Here is a 15,697-nt window from a genome sequence, read left to right as displayed (position 1 = left end):
GTGTTTAATTAAACTGATAGGACTTGATTTGGAAAGGCACACACATGTCTATATAAAGGCCCCGTCACACATAGCGAGATCGCTAGCGAGATCGCTGCTGAGTCACAAGTTTTTTTGACGCAACAGCGACCTCAGTAGCGATCTCGCTATGTGTGCCACGTACCAGCGATCAGGCCCCTGCTGCGAGATCGTTGGTTGTGTCGGAATGGCCTGGACCTTTTTTTGGTCGTTGAGGTCCCGCTGACATCACTGAATCGGTGTGTGTGACACTGATCCAGCGATGTCTTCACTGGTAACCAGGGTAAACATCGGGTTACTAAGCGCAGGGCTGCGCTTAGTAACCCGATGTTTACCCTGGTTACCAGCGTAAATGTAAAAAAAACCAAACAGTACATACTCACCATCTGATGTCCGTCAGGTCCCTTGCCATCCGCTTCCCGCTCTGACTGAGTGCCGCCGTACAGTGAGAGCACAGCACAGCGGTGACGTCACTGCTGTGCTGTGCTCTCACTGTACGGCGGCACTCAGTCAGAGCAGGAAGCAGACAGCGATGGACCTGACGGACACCAGATGGTGAGTATGTTCTGTTTGTATTTTTTGGTAACCAGGGTAAACATTGGGTTACTAAGCGCGGCCCTGCGCTTAGTAACCCGATGTTTACCCTGGTTACTCGGGTGCTGCAGGGGGACTTCGGCATCGTTGAAGACAGTTTCAATGATGCCGAAGTCGTTCCCCTGATCGTTGGTCGCTGGAGAGAGCTGTCTGTGTGACAGCTCCCCAGCGACCACACAGTGACTTACCAACGATCACGGCCAGGTCGTATCGCTGGTCATGATCGTTGGTAAATCGCTATGTGTGATGGGGCCTTAAGACCTCAAAGCTCGCAGTGCATCTCAGACCAAATGAGAATCATGAGATCAAAGGAACTGGCCAAGGAGCTCAGAGACAGAATTGTGGCGAGGCACAGATCTGGCCAAGGTTCTAACAGAATTTCTGCAGTACTCAATGTTCCTAAGAGCACAGTGGCCTCCATAATCCTTAAAGAAGACTGCAATCTGTTATAAAAGCCACAGGTGGTACAACAAAATACTAGTGATGCTTTGGAGTGTTTTTTTGTTTGTTTGTTTTTCATGATTAAATATTTTTTTCCTCAGAATTGAGTGATTCCATAATTTTTATCCTATGCTTGGTTAAAAAAGTAACCATTACTGACTACCACATTTTTTGTTTTTGATTAGTGTTGAGCATTCTGATACTGCAAATATCGGGTATCGGCCGATATTCGCTGTATCGGAATTCTGATACCGAGTTCTGATATTTTTGCGATATCGGATATCGGAAACGGAAGTTCCTATAGTGCAATTATGCACTATAATGGAGTGTGGGCGGTGTGTGGGCGGAGACTGTGTGTGTGTGTGCGGGCGGTGTCTGTGCGTGACCGTAGGGCTCTGTGCTTGTGTGCCCGGGCTCTGTGCGGGCTGCGGGGCTCTGTGCGGGCTGCCAAGGCTCTGTGCGGGCTGCCGTGGCTCTGTGTGGGCTGCGGGGCACTGTGCGGGCTGCCGAGCCTCTGTGCAGGCTGCCGTGCCTCTGTGTGGGCTGCTGTGCCTTTGTGCGTGTGTGCTGGGGCTCTCTGCGTGTGTGCAGGCATCGTCCGATGGGACTACAAGTCCCATCGGGCTATGCCTGCTACACTGACAGTGATTGACACATTAGCCAATGAAGGGACAGTAGTAGTCCCATCATCCGGCTAATGTGTTGAATGAAAAAAAGAAAAAAAAATACTCCATACATACTCCATACATACTACATACATACATACTACATACATACATACTGCATATATACATGCATACTACATACATACTACATACATACATACACACTACATACATACATACTGCATACATACTGCATACATACATACATACTACATACATACTACATACAGTAAATTCATACATTACATACATGACATACATATAGACATACAGTACATTAAACATAGATTACATACTCACCAGTACTTGTCATTTTGATCCCCAAAGCCAGTGTCAACCTGCAAAAATATGAAAAAAAAAACAACCAATATACTCCCTGTCCACAGAAATCCACGAGTGTCCCACGACGATCTCCCGTGGAGAGCAGCAGCATCAGATAATGCCACCGCTCTCTAGGGGCTCCAGAAACACAATGACGGGAAGAAGGTATTCCTCCGCCACTGTAAAAAAAAGTCCCTAGTCTGACTTATGGCATTGCTGGGTGAGATATTTTCCCAGGCAGCAATTGCCATAAAGTAAGACTTTGAACTTTAGTAACCTCAGTGATGCTCTGTAGGAGCCATTGTCTCCTGTCAGTGTGTCACTGAGGGTCCTATAGAGCAGTGACATCACCCGATGTCACTGTTCTATAGGGGAGATCGTCGTGGGACACTCGTTATTAATTGGACTACGGCAGACAGGTATTACACGGTTTATTATTTTACGTTTTTTGCAGGCGCTAAAGTATGGTAAGTATGGTTAAATGAAGAATATTAAAATACTTTTTCCTAATGTGTGCGTGTTTTATTAACCCTTTCTTACTATTGGATTAATAATGGATAGGCGTCTTATTGATGCCTCTCCGTTATTAACCTGGCTTAATGTCACCTTACAATAGCAAGGTGACATTAACCCCTTATTGCCCATATCCCACCGCAACACGGGAGTGGGAAGAGAGGGGCTAAGTGCCGCCATTTCTGGGGCGGCTGCGGACTGGTATTTGTAGCCGGGGGGGCAATATCCATGGCCCCTCTCTAGGCTATGAATATCAGCCCGCAGCTGTCTACGTAGCCTTTCTGGCTATAAAATATAGGGGGACCCACATCATTTTTTGGGGGGTCCCCCTATTTTAATAGCCAGTAAAGGCTACGCAGACAGCTGCGGGCTGATATTCATAGCAGGCTACAAATATTGGCCCCCGGCCGTCGGCTTTCCCCCTCTGGTGCAGAAAATTGCGCGGGAGCCCACGCCGTTTTTTCCGTTTTTTTTTAATTCAACGCTCATAAAGGCCTCATATATATATATATACTGTATATATATACTGTATATACATGTATGCAGTATATATATACCTTATATACTCAAGTATAAGCTTACCCGAGTATAAGCCGAGGCACCTAATTTTACCACAAAAATCTGGGAAAACTTGACTCGAGTATAAGTCTGGTATGCATGGCTTCCTCATTCCTATCCTGGTATGCATGGCTTCCTCATTCCTATCCTGGTATGCATGGCTCCTCATTTTCATCCTGGTATGCACAGCCTCCTCTTCCCCATTCTTGTATGCATGGCCCCCTCATCCCTATCCTTGCATGGATCTCCTCATCCTTTTCCTTGTATACATGTCCCCCTCATCCCTATCCTGTTATACATGGCTCCTCATCCCTATTCTGGCATGCATGGCTCCCTGTTCTGGTATGCATGGCCCCCTCATCCCTATAATGGTTTGCATGGCTCCCTTATCCCTATACTGGTATGCCTGGCCCTTTCATCTCTATTTGCATTGCCTCCATCAGAAAAACATAAAAAATAAGCCATCCTACCTAACATCCCTGCGCTCCCTCACAACGTCTTGTTCGAATGCCAGCAGCTGCAGCAGACGTGCAATCATGTGTGTCCACTACTAAAGGGAATAAATATTCACTGCACTCCACGTCCATAGGCATGCAGGGCAGTGAATATTCATTTGCTTAAGTAGCGGGCACATGATTTCCCAGCGATACTGGAAGGTGGCAGCTGTGAATCCTGTGCCCGCTATTAAGGAGAAATTAATATTCACTGTGAGCACAGTGAATATTCATTTCTTTTTAGCAGTGAGCACAGGCTTTAGCCACAGCAGCTGGCTTCTGCCTCTTGTGACCCACTACTCTGCCTCTGACATGCCCCCTCAGTCTTCTGGGACCCTCACTCCAGTTAAAGCTGAGGGGGCTTTTTCAGCACAAAAAATGTGCTGAAAACCTTGGCTTATTCGTGAGTATATATGATGTATATATATACAGTGGGGAAAATAAGTATTTGATACACTGCAGACTTTGCAACTTTTCCCACTTACAAAGAATGGAGAGTTCTATAATTTGTATCATATGTACACATCAACTGTGATAGACAGAATCTAACAATAAAAAACAGAAAATCACATTGTATGATCTTTAAATAAATAAATTGCATTTTATTGCATGAAATAAGTACTTTATCACCTACCAACCAGCAAGAATTCTGTCTCTCAACGACCTGTTAGTTTTTCTTTAAGAAGCCCCCTGCACTCATTGCATGTATTAATTTCACCTGTTTGAACTCATTACCTGTATAAATTACATATGTCCACACACCTAATCAATCACATTCCATCCTCTCCACCATGGCCAAGAGCAAAGCGCTATGTAAGGATACCAGGGACAAAATTATAGACCTCCACAAGGCTGGGATGGGCTACCGGACAATTGGCAAACAGCTTGACGAGAAGGCAACAATTCTAACAATTGTGCTGTCAATCTTCTGTCTGGGGCTTCATGCAAGATCTCACCTCGTGGTGTAAGGATGATTCTGAGAAAGGTCAGGAATCAGCCCAGAACTACATGGGAGGAATTGGTCTATGACCTGAAGAGAACTGGGACCACAGTTTCAAACATTACAGTTAGTAACACACTTCGCCATCATGGATTAAAATCCTACAGGACATGCAAGCTCTCCCTGCTAACGCCAGCACATGTCCAGGCCTGTTTGAAGATAGCCAGCAGGTCATGTGGTCAGAGGAGACCAAAATAGAACTTTTTTGTATCAACTCCACCCTTCGTATTTGGAGGAAGAAGAAGGATAAGTACAGCTACAAAAATTGCATCACAACTGTGAAGCATGGTGGGTGAAACATCATAATTTGAGTGTACTTTTCTGCAAAATGGAAAGGAGAAGTGCACCATATTGAACAGAGGATAAATAGAATTATGTATCGTCAGATTTTGGCCAACAACCCCCTTCCCTCAGTAAGAGTATTGAAGATGGGTTATGGCTGGGTCTTTCAGAATGGCAATTATCCGAAACACAAAGTCAGAGCCACTAAGACGTGGCTCCATAAAAAGAATTTCAAGGTCCTCATGTGGCCCAGCCAGTCTTCAGACCTGAACACAATAGAAAATCTTTGGAGAGTGCTGAAACTCAATGTTGCCCAATGAAAGCCATGAAACCTAAAAGATTTGATTTGAAAATTCTTGCTGCAGTGTGTGCAATTTTGGTCAAAAACTAGAAGAAATGACTTATCTCTGTAATTGAAACAAATATTTCTGTAGTAAATATTACATTCTGTTTTTCTATTGTATCAAATACTAATTTCATGCAAAAAAATTCAAACTAATTATGTGATTTTCTGGATTTTTTTTAAGATTTAAGATTCTGTCTCTTACAGTTGAAGTGTACCTATGATAAAAATTACATACCTCTCCACACTTGTAATATCAGCAATGTATAAAATACTTATTTTCCCCACTGTATATATATGCAGTGTAAAATAGCCAAGCCTCTATCAAAACCCACTGGATGGAGTCATGCTCGTAGCTATATGTCTCAAAGTGACCAGATCATTGTAAGAGGAAACTCTCCTTCAGGCCCTGGGATCCATATTCATGTAAAAAATAAAGAATAAAAATAAAAATAAAAAATATGGATATACTCACCGTCGGACGAGCCCTGGCTGTCACCGCTGCAAGCGTCTGCCTCCGTTCCTAAGAATGCAGAGTGAAGGACCTTCGATGACGTCACGGCTTGTGATTGGTCGCGTGACCACTCATGTGACCGCTCACGCGACAAATCACAAGCCGCGATGTCATCGCAGGTCCTACACTCACTGCATTCTTAGGAACGGAGGCTGCCGGTTGCACCGCTGAGGTCCAGGGTCTGTCGGAGGGGTGAGTATATCCATATTTTTTATTTTTATTCTTTATTTTTTACATGAATATGGATCCCAGGGCCTGAAGGAGAGTCTCCTCTCCTCCAGACCCTGGGAACCATACGCACCGCACACGCCTGGGAACTTATAGGAACTTCCGATTCCGATTTCCGATATCACAAAAATATCGGAACTCGGTATCGGAATTCTGATACAGCGAATATCGGCCGATACCCGATATTTGCAGTATCGGAGTGCTCAACACTAGTAACCACATAACATAGAAAAGAAAAAGCGCTATGAGTAGATTGAGAACAAATACTTACCAGCATGATTCCATCCGGATGGGCGGATGCAGCGCTTTGGCTCTCTGTGTTGCATATTTACCAGTAAGTTTCCAACCAAGTGGGTGTTTACTTGATGAGTCATGTGGTGTTATTCCTCCCCTCAAACCCCATTTGCTAGTTGACTGTATAAGTCCTATGATGCTCACCGTATAGACACACCCCCTGGAAGAAGCACACGCGAAACCCACGTCGGGGCTAGGAGATTCAGTGTGCCACTTGGCAGAGCACTTTTAGGAGTGACACAGACCCAGGTAATATGTATATGATGTGTGGTGGTTGGAATCTACATGTTTTTGATTGCAATAATAGTGTGAAACATTGAGTGCACTTGAATTATGATAGATCTATGGTCCAGTTTTTGTGTTAGCCCTGCCACTGCATTTGGAGGATTGCATTGAATCACATGCATCCATTTTGACATAGCTGGCTAAATACACATGCTTTGCCCCCTCACTGCATAACAGGAATATTGAATCTAGAATATATATATATATACATTTTGATTGAGAATGTTGAGAGATGGCAGTGTCGACTAGTCCTATTATTCCTATAAATTTGTTCTTATGGCTAATTAGCAATGGCAATATACCATTTCAATGTGCTTGCATGGCCAAAGGATAGCAGCAATATGCCATTTAAGCTTTAACAGCTCATGATTATTTTTCAGTAATCTAACACCCCTGCATGTGTATCATGTGTCCATATAGATAATTCCCTGTGTATTTATCATGTGTCCTGCTACAGCTGACCTCATTTGAATTTTTTGGTTTGATTGAGGCAACCTGTCATTTGTTTAGTTATGTATTCATATGCATTTTAACCATTTATAATAAAGATATTTAGCTTTTGAAATATATCTATGTGACACTTCTTTGACCACAGTCTATTCAACTGTGGGATTAGTATGTTGTAGCATTATGTGAAGTGTTGCCCATTCCTTGTAGGGAATATGGGCTTGGGTATTATGCTTACAATATATACTGCATATTGTAGCAAAGCCAGGTAGGACTGGGCTAAATCCTAGCACTGTAGGCCTTAATTAAATGCACCTAACTAGATATGGCTACAGACCAGGAAATGGGTTCACCTTATGTCAGTCTGCTGGATATTTAGCAGTGTTGAGTGTCTTGAGACTGGTGAATGACCAGCCAAAATGTGAGCTGTAGCCAAGAGACAGACAAGCCATAGTCTCTTTCTGGAGACTGCATGGGTCAGCTAGGTAAGCTGAGCAGTCTGTGTGTTGAAGCTGCAGAGTAATATGTGTAAGTTGCAATCTGTTTAGCGTGAACTGTGCATGGCATTGAACATTTCTGCTTGGTCTTGAAAGCTGCTGCAGCTCAGGCTAATGGGGATTCCAAGACTGGTAGGACCATACCTCTTCTGTGTTTAAAGTTTGTTCCAGGAGAAAGGACTGTAATCTGTTTGGGTGAGCCCACACAGGCATATGTGTTCCTGCTTTTGGTTATGAATGCCTTGAAGTTTTTAGACAGAAATAAAACTGCACGTTTGTACTCATCTCACTGCTCACCTGTCTTGACCCTATACTGCTTGCCATCCAGTCTTCAGAAGTGCCTATTTTTTTCTTCAAATGTGGTCAATAAGGAATCAGTTGATCTTTTTTGTCATTTTTCAGATGAGTACCATGTTCGCAATAAGTTATTGTCTAAACATGTGGAGAGCTAGAAGTTTGTCAATTCACACCTATTTATCTATTCATTTATTGACTTTATTGCACATTTTTGTCACTTTTGAATTTCCAGGATGCCCCATCAGGTTTTCCTCTTGTGGATGTCTAGTGATTTTTGTGTGGCCATCAGATTCTTAACACCTCTACAACCTAATATGCCATCTAGTGGAATGAAACATAGACTTCTGAGCTCTGGTGGCTATGTGGGCATCAACCTTTGCAAATTCGGCAGTATAAATGTTTTTACCCTAATCTTTGAGGAAGACTTGTAGAGTTTCGAAGCACTGTGACATAGTCCAATTATAAAGTGCTCTAAGGGTACTGTCACACTATACGATTTACCAACGATCACAACCAGCGATACGACCTGGCCGTGATCGTTGGTAAGTGATTGTGTGGTCGCTGGGGAGCTGTCACACAGTCAGCTCTCCAGCGACCAACAATGCCGAAGGCCCCGGGTAACCAGGGTAAACATCGGGTTACTAAGCGCAGGGCCGCGCTTAGTAACCCGATATTTACCGTGGTTACCAGCGTAAAAGTAAAAAAAACCAAAGAGTACATACTTACATTCCGGTGTCTGTCCCCCGGCGTTCTGCTTCTCTCCACTGTGTCTGCGCCAGCCGGAAAGCACAGCGGTGACGTCACCGCTGTGCTCGCTTTCCGGCTGGCCGGCGCTCACAGTGCAGAGAAGCAGAACGCCGGGGGACAGACACCGGAATGTAAGTATGTACTCTTTGTTTTTTTTTACTTTTACGCTGGTAACCACGGTAAACATCGGGTTACTAAGCGCGGCCCTGCGCTTAGTAACCCGATGTTTACCCTGGTTACAAGCGAACGCATCGCTGGATCGCTGTCACACACAACGATCCAGCGATGACAGCGGGAGATCCAGCGACGAAAGAAAGTTCCAAACGATCTGCTACGACGTACGATTCTCAGCAGGGTCCCTGATCGCTGCTGCGTGTCAGACACAGCGATATCGTATGGATATTGCTGGAACGTCACGGATTGTACCGTCGTAGCGACAAAAGTGCCACTGTGTGACAGTACCCTTACTTAAGTGAAACAAGACAATCTGGCTACAAGCTTTCTTCTTGTGTACCAAATGACAACACCATAAGGTGGTATTAGTGGCAAATTATATATAGTTTACTATGTATCTTTTTACTAATCTTTTTATAATTTAAAAAGATAAACTTTAGGAAAGCACGACATTTTGGAGAATAGTATGGCTGTTTTTTTGTTGCTAATATGGGATTTTTGTCACCTGATTTGGTGAACTGGGTTCATATGACAGGTAACAGTGGAAACATTTTTATGTTGTTCTTATATTAATAGTGCAGTATATTTATATGCTTCTGCAATTTTATTATATTTGTGCTTCTCATTACTTTAAATTAATATTGATAGGATTCCAAGAGTAAACAATGCAGGATGAGAAGTTTTGCAAACAGTTTTTATTAATTGAAAGTTAATACATTTCACATTGTAATTTCAATGTTTATCTTTGATCTGGTGAATAAATTAAAAATGTTTTGTGTACATATTTGGTTGATCAATTTCTTATTTGGAAAAATTGAATATACATGAAAACCAACGGTTGACTTCTAAACATGCATCCATATGAAATTAATGTATGAGAGAAAAATGACTTGAAAAAATTATTTGGATAATTGCTCTGCCTGATTGGAATGATAATTATCAAATAAAATTCTTTAAATTGTGAATTGTTTTGCATCCCATTTTACCACATTAACTTGATACAGCCAAGTCTAAAAACTTGCTATAGATAGAATGGGATTTATACAGATAAAATGGCATAAAAAATTCCTTTGTAAATCTTGAAATATATAGTTTGTCTAAAAAGTTTATAGACTTAGGATAGGACTACTTGGCCAATGAGCAAGTCTCATGATAAAATAAACAGATTATGGCAAGTTCTTGTCTCTTCCTCTTGGATAGTAGAGATATACCGTAGCTAACTCTTGAAAAAGACCAAGAATTTTAAACCTGTCATTAAAAGTAGATTTTTTTTATATTTTCAAGATACTGTTCTTTTTTAAACTGTCTGACATGATATGCTATGCAAAACACATAATACAATACCTTACCATTTTTTCTGTCTCAATTTCTGTAGGATCAGACCATCTCTAAGCAGAAAAAGATATTATAGAGCCAGATCAAACTCTAGCACCATCTACTCCACCAATACTCTACTGATTCAAGATGGTTAAGAGACTACTACAATGCCTCCTGCCTGAATAATAAGGCACTTCTTGTTCCTGTATGTGCTAAAGTGTACTCTTCTATTGCCTGCCGCGAATCCTAATCAATTGTTTGTCTATCTTATTCATTGAAGTGACTATAATTATCATATCTTGTCTTGAAACTTAGTTTCCATCATTTATCAGCTGTTGCTACTTTGAGGATGTGTCCTGAGGAATCACATAGTGAAATCCAAATCAATGTACAGGGATTGAATGTTGAAAACTAAGGGTTGCCTATTTATCTGTTTAGCCCTAGTCATGTCTGGTGTTATTCAAGGGCTTCTCAACTTCAATGAAGAACTTCATATGGAAAAAAAATAATTCAAAGATGACAGTACCACTTTAGATGACATTTTCATGTTGCATTCTGTTTTCAAGGTACTGGCTTCCGTATCTATGAGAAGACTGGCAAGTAAGGACAGCACATACACAGTCATCACTGCATCCTCCTAAACTGCTATCCTTTTTGTCTTTGTATCTAAGGCTAGTTTCACACTAGTGTTTACCTGATCTGCAGCAGGCTGCGGACTTCCTCCGTGAAGCCCCGCCCTCGGCCGCACCTCCGCTGCTAGCTCCGCCTACTTCTGCATGCGGCCCGCATGCGACCTCCATACCTACGGTATCTTTAACATTAGGTATGCAGGTCATGCCGCTGTATGCGGATGCTGCCGCATGCGTCATTTTGACGATGCGGCGACCAGCATAGGACGCAGCCTGTAGCATTTTTTTTTTCCGCATCGTCAAAACGACGCATGCGGCAGCATCCGCATACAGCCGCACGACCTGCGTACCTAATGTTAAAGATAGGTACGGAGGTCGCATGCGGGCCGCATGCAGTAGAAGGCAGAGCTAGGGCCGGAGGTGCGGCCGAGGGCGGGGCTTCATGGAGGAAGTTCGCAGCCTGCCGCAGATCAGGTAAACGCTAGTGTGAAACTAGCCTTATACTAAAGGAAAAACCGCAAACAGGTTCAATATTAGGCAAGATAGGAAAATACATTTTAGAGACTTCAGGAACCAAACAGATAATTTGCTTATGCAATGGGCAGGATCCTTAAGATGTTTGGCATAACTGGATTTGAGATTCAGTCAGAGGTAGAGAATTGGAATCAGACAAAATGTAAACTCGCACATTTTTGCATTTTTTTCTGGGAAATTTGATTTGCAGAGATGTTTTTTCTCAGCTAATTAATTGTCCCTTTTAGATAGAGCATAATAAATGCAATATGTAAATAATAATAAAAATCCTTATACTCACCTCACCACTCATTTTTACGCTCCTCACCGTCACTCATCCCATCTTCATTATTTGTTCTAAAATCGCTTTGCTTATCACATTGAACTGGGATTTGAGGTTCTGGTAAGGCCTGGGAGCTTTCTGAGCAAGTGCATGAAGGGTCATGATGTCATGACTTTTCGAAATGCACCGTGACCTTGTGCACAAAGGTGGGGCATATAACTTAGTACGTATAAGACCTGGGGATGAGTGGAAGACAGCTTTCCGTACCCGATACGGACACTTTGAGAGTCTAGTGATGCCCTTTGGACTTTGCAATGCTCCAGCTACTTTCCAGCACTTGGTGAATTATATTTTCTGAGACCTGTTGGACCAGTTCATGGTAGTTTATCTAGACGACATCCTGATTTTTTCTAACTCTGTGGAAGAACATCAGATGCACTTAAGACGAGTGCTAGAATGTTTAAGAGAGAATTCATTGTATATTAAATTAGAAAAATGTGAATTCCATCGAGAAGAGATCCAGTTCTTGGGATACATCATTTCACCTCAAGGATTACGGATGGATGCTAAGAAAACGCAAGCTATCACTGAGTGGCCTATCCCTAAAAATGTGAAAGAGGTCCAGCGTTTTGTGGGGTTCGCCAACTTTTACAGACATTTTATTAAAAAATTTTCAGAAATTGTGGCACCCATCACGCAACTGACAATAAAAGGAGCAAATTTCATCTGGACTCCCCAGGCGCAAGAAGAATTCTCTAGTTTAAAAATGAAATTCACAACGGCTCCTATATTACGCCATCCTGACCCAGAATTGGCATTCATCATCGAGGTGGATGCCTCAGACTGTGCGGTCGGTGCTATCCTCTCTCAGAGGACAGGCGAAAAGAAGTTGCTGCATCCATGTGCATTTTTCTCACAACATATGTCCTTAGCCGAAAATAACTATGACGTGGGTAATAAAGATTTGATCGCCATTATATCAGCATTCAAAGAGTGGAGACATCATCTTCAAGGAGCTGCACAGCAAATTTTGGTGTTGACCGATCATCGCAATCTAGAGTTTATCAGGTCTGCAAAATGCCTCTGTCCTCGGCAGACCCGTTGGAGTCTATTTCTGAATCAGTTTAATTTTGTAATTTCATATCGACCAGGCTCCTGTAACAAGAAGGCAGACGAATTATCCCGTATGTTTTCAAGTGATGTTAACCTCGTAACAACACCCAAACCTATTGTGGCCGATACTAAAGTCTTGGTAGTAATACATGATGGAGATTTGCTGGAAGATCTGAAAGCAGCATACGAAACAGACTCTTTTCTATCACGTCCATCAGGGGATGTACATCTATTTTTCAAAAATCAAGTATGGACTGATGGTCGACGACTATATGTGCCAGAAGCAGCTCGGTTAAAAGTTCTACAACTAGTGCACGACTCTAAAGTTGCAGGGCATAAAGGGGTACAGAAAATGCAGGAGTTTTTGTCACGTTTCTTTTGGTGGCCGAACTTTCAAGAAGACATGAAGAAGTACGTTAAGTCTTGTGACATCTGTGCCAGACATAAGACCCCACGTGTATCTCCTATGGGACTATTGCAGCCTCTTGCCATTCCAACACGGCCATGGGGATTGATTTCAATGGACTTTATAGTGGATCTACCTGATTCCAAGGGAAAGACATCCATTCTGGTAGTAATGGATCAACTTACGAAAGCAGCGCATTTTATCCCGTGTACAGGTCTGCCTTCAGCAAAAGATACAGCTGATCTGATAATTTGCAATGTTTTTCATCTCCACGGAGTGCAGGAAGAAGTCGTCTCAGATCGAGGTGTGCAATTTACATCTAAATTTTGGCGCAGGCTGTGCTCAGCACTAGACATCAAGGTACGATTGGCAACCGCTTATCATCCGCAATCTAACGGTCAAACAGAACGTACCAATCAGACGCTGGAGCAGTATCTTCGTTGTTATATTTGCCATCTGCAAGATGACTGGGTAGATTTGTTGCCATTTGCGGAGTTTTCATACACCAATTCACAGAATGCCTCTACGAAACAGACGTCATTTTTTTGCAAATCTTAGATATCATCCAAACATCCTTCCCAAGAATCCTGTGGCGCCATTAATACCAGCAGTTGCAGAAAGAATCTCTCTCCTACAGAAAAATCTGAATGTCCTGAAAGACACATTAAGGGAAGCTCAGGAGAAATATAAAAAAGCTGCTGACAGGTATCGTAGACCCACTCCCACGTTTAGGATTGGAGATCGAGTGTGGTTATCCACTAAGAATTTGAAATTGAAGATTCCTTCTCCTAAATTAGGACAGAATTTTGTGGGACCATACAAAATCAATAAGATTGTGAGTCCATTGGCTGTACATTTACAGCTACCAAAATCAATGAAGATTCATCCTGTATTCCACGTGTCTTTGTTGAAAGCCACCACAGCCAATCCATTCCCAGAGCGATCCCCTCCACCTCCCGATTAAGGCTACTTTCACACTAGCGTTAACTGCAATACGTCGCAAATGCGTCGTTTTGCCGAAAATACGCATCCAGCAAAAGTTCTTGCTGGATACGTTTTTTCGTCATAGACTAACATTAGCGACGCATTTGCGACGCATTGCCAAACGTTGCGTCCGTTTTGCGACGCTTGGACGTGTGGTAGCGGACCGTCGTGAGAAAAAAACGTTACATGTAACGTTTTTTGCTCACGACGGTCCGCTTTTCCCGACCGCGCATGCGCGGCCGGAACTCCGCCCCCACCTCCCCGCACTTCCCCGCACCTCACAATGGGGCAGCGGATGCGTTGGAAAAATACATCCGCTGCCCCCGTTGTGCGGCGGAGACCACGCTAGCGTCGGGAACGTCGGCCCGACGCACAGCGACGGGTCTTTCCCGACGCTAGTGTGAAAGTAGCCTAAATTGAAGTGGATGGACAGGAGCAGTTTGTGGTGGAGAAGATCTTGGATTCTCGAATTCATAGAAATGGTTTACAATATTTGATCAAATGGCAGGGCTACGACACGGAAGAAAATTCATGGGAACCAGTAGGTCATGTCAATGCTCCCTGTTTGATTAGACAATTTCATCAGCGGTATCCTGCAAAGCCTGGGCAAATTGCGTCCAGAGGCCGCCGTTAAGAGAGTATTGTTAGGATTTGAACCTGCGACTCTTGGTTTTGTAGTCTGTTCCTTTGCTTGATGAGCTATTTGGAACTTGCTTGACTTCTGCCTGAAACCATATGAACTTTGTCTGGGATAGAGATCATCACCTGCCCTGCTGATTTGTCCCCACCCTGACTCAGCTTGATTGGACCTGCTATATATACCTGGCCCTGTACAGCTTCCTGTTGCTGAGTATTTTGTGTGCTCAGTCTAACTGAGTGAAGCAATCTCTGAGCTCATGGTTGGAAGGTGTCTTGCTGGCATCTCCCTGCTTCTTATTGATATTCTGCTGCTACTACTTTGAACTCCTGCTGCTCATACGGACTTTGGGCACGTGTGTGATCCAGTCCGGCCCTTGCTCGGGCTGGTCCCTGCATCTGCGGATATATTGAACTGCCACTGCCATATATTGCATCTCCAGAGGTCTTTCCATGGTCCGGTCACTTGTATACATCTGCTTCGGCCACTGACCTTCAGTCTTGTATTGCCAGAAATGTGACACAGGGGTTGGCTGCCTAGTAGAAAAAATGCACATTGATATAACTTGCATAGGATGCCAGTCACAAAAGTAAGTGTGATGCACAGTGTCTGGTGTGCAGCCTATTAATGACGCCCCTGTATTAACAGGCGGGCTGCCCAGCACCATAGTATGCAGCACACTGTGACAGACGCCCCAAAAAACCAAACTAACAAAAAGAGGCCTGGCCACTAGGGTTGAGCGAAACGGGTCAGCCATTTTCAGAAGTCGCCGACTTTTGGCAAAGTCGGGTTTCATGAAACCCGACCCGACCCCTGTGTGGGGTCGGCCATGAGGTCGGCGATCTTCTGAATCTGGTATCGGAATTCCGATACCGAGTTCCGATATGTTTGCAATATCGGAAATCGGTATCGGAATCCACATTTAAGTGTAAAATAAAGAATTAAAATAAAAAATATTGATATACTCACCTCTCCGACGCAGCCTGGACATCGCCGCTGGTAACCGGCATCTTCCGTTCCTAAGAATGGCGCTTGAAAGACCTTTCGATGACGTCACGGCTTGTGATTGGTCACGGCCGCCCACGTGACCGCTCAGCGACCAA

The sequence above is a fragment of the Ranitomeya variabilis genome, chromosome 6, assembly GCF_051348905.1.
Source record: "Ranitomeya variabilis isolate aRanVar5 chromosome 6, aRanVar5.hap1, whole genome shotgun sequence".
Lineage (NCBI taxonomy): Eukaryota > Metazoa > Chordata > Amphibia > Anura > Dendrobatidae > Ranitomeya > Ranitomeya variabilis.
Note: the sequence above shows the minus strand (reverse complement) of the source record.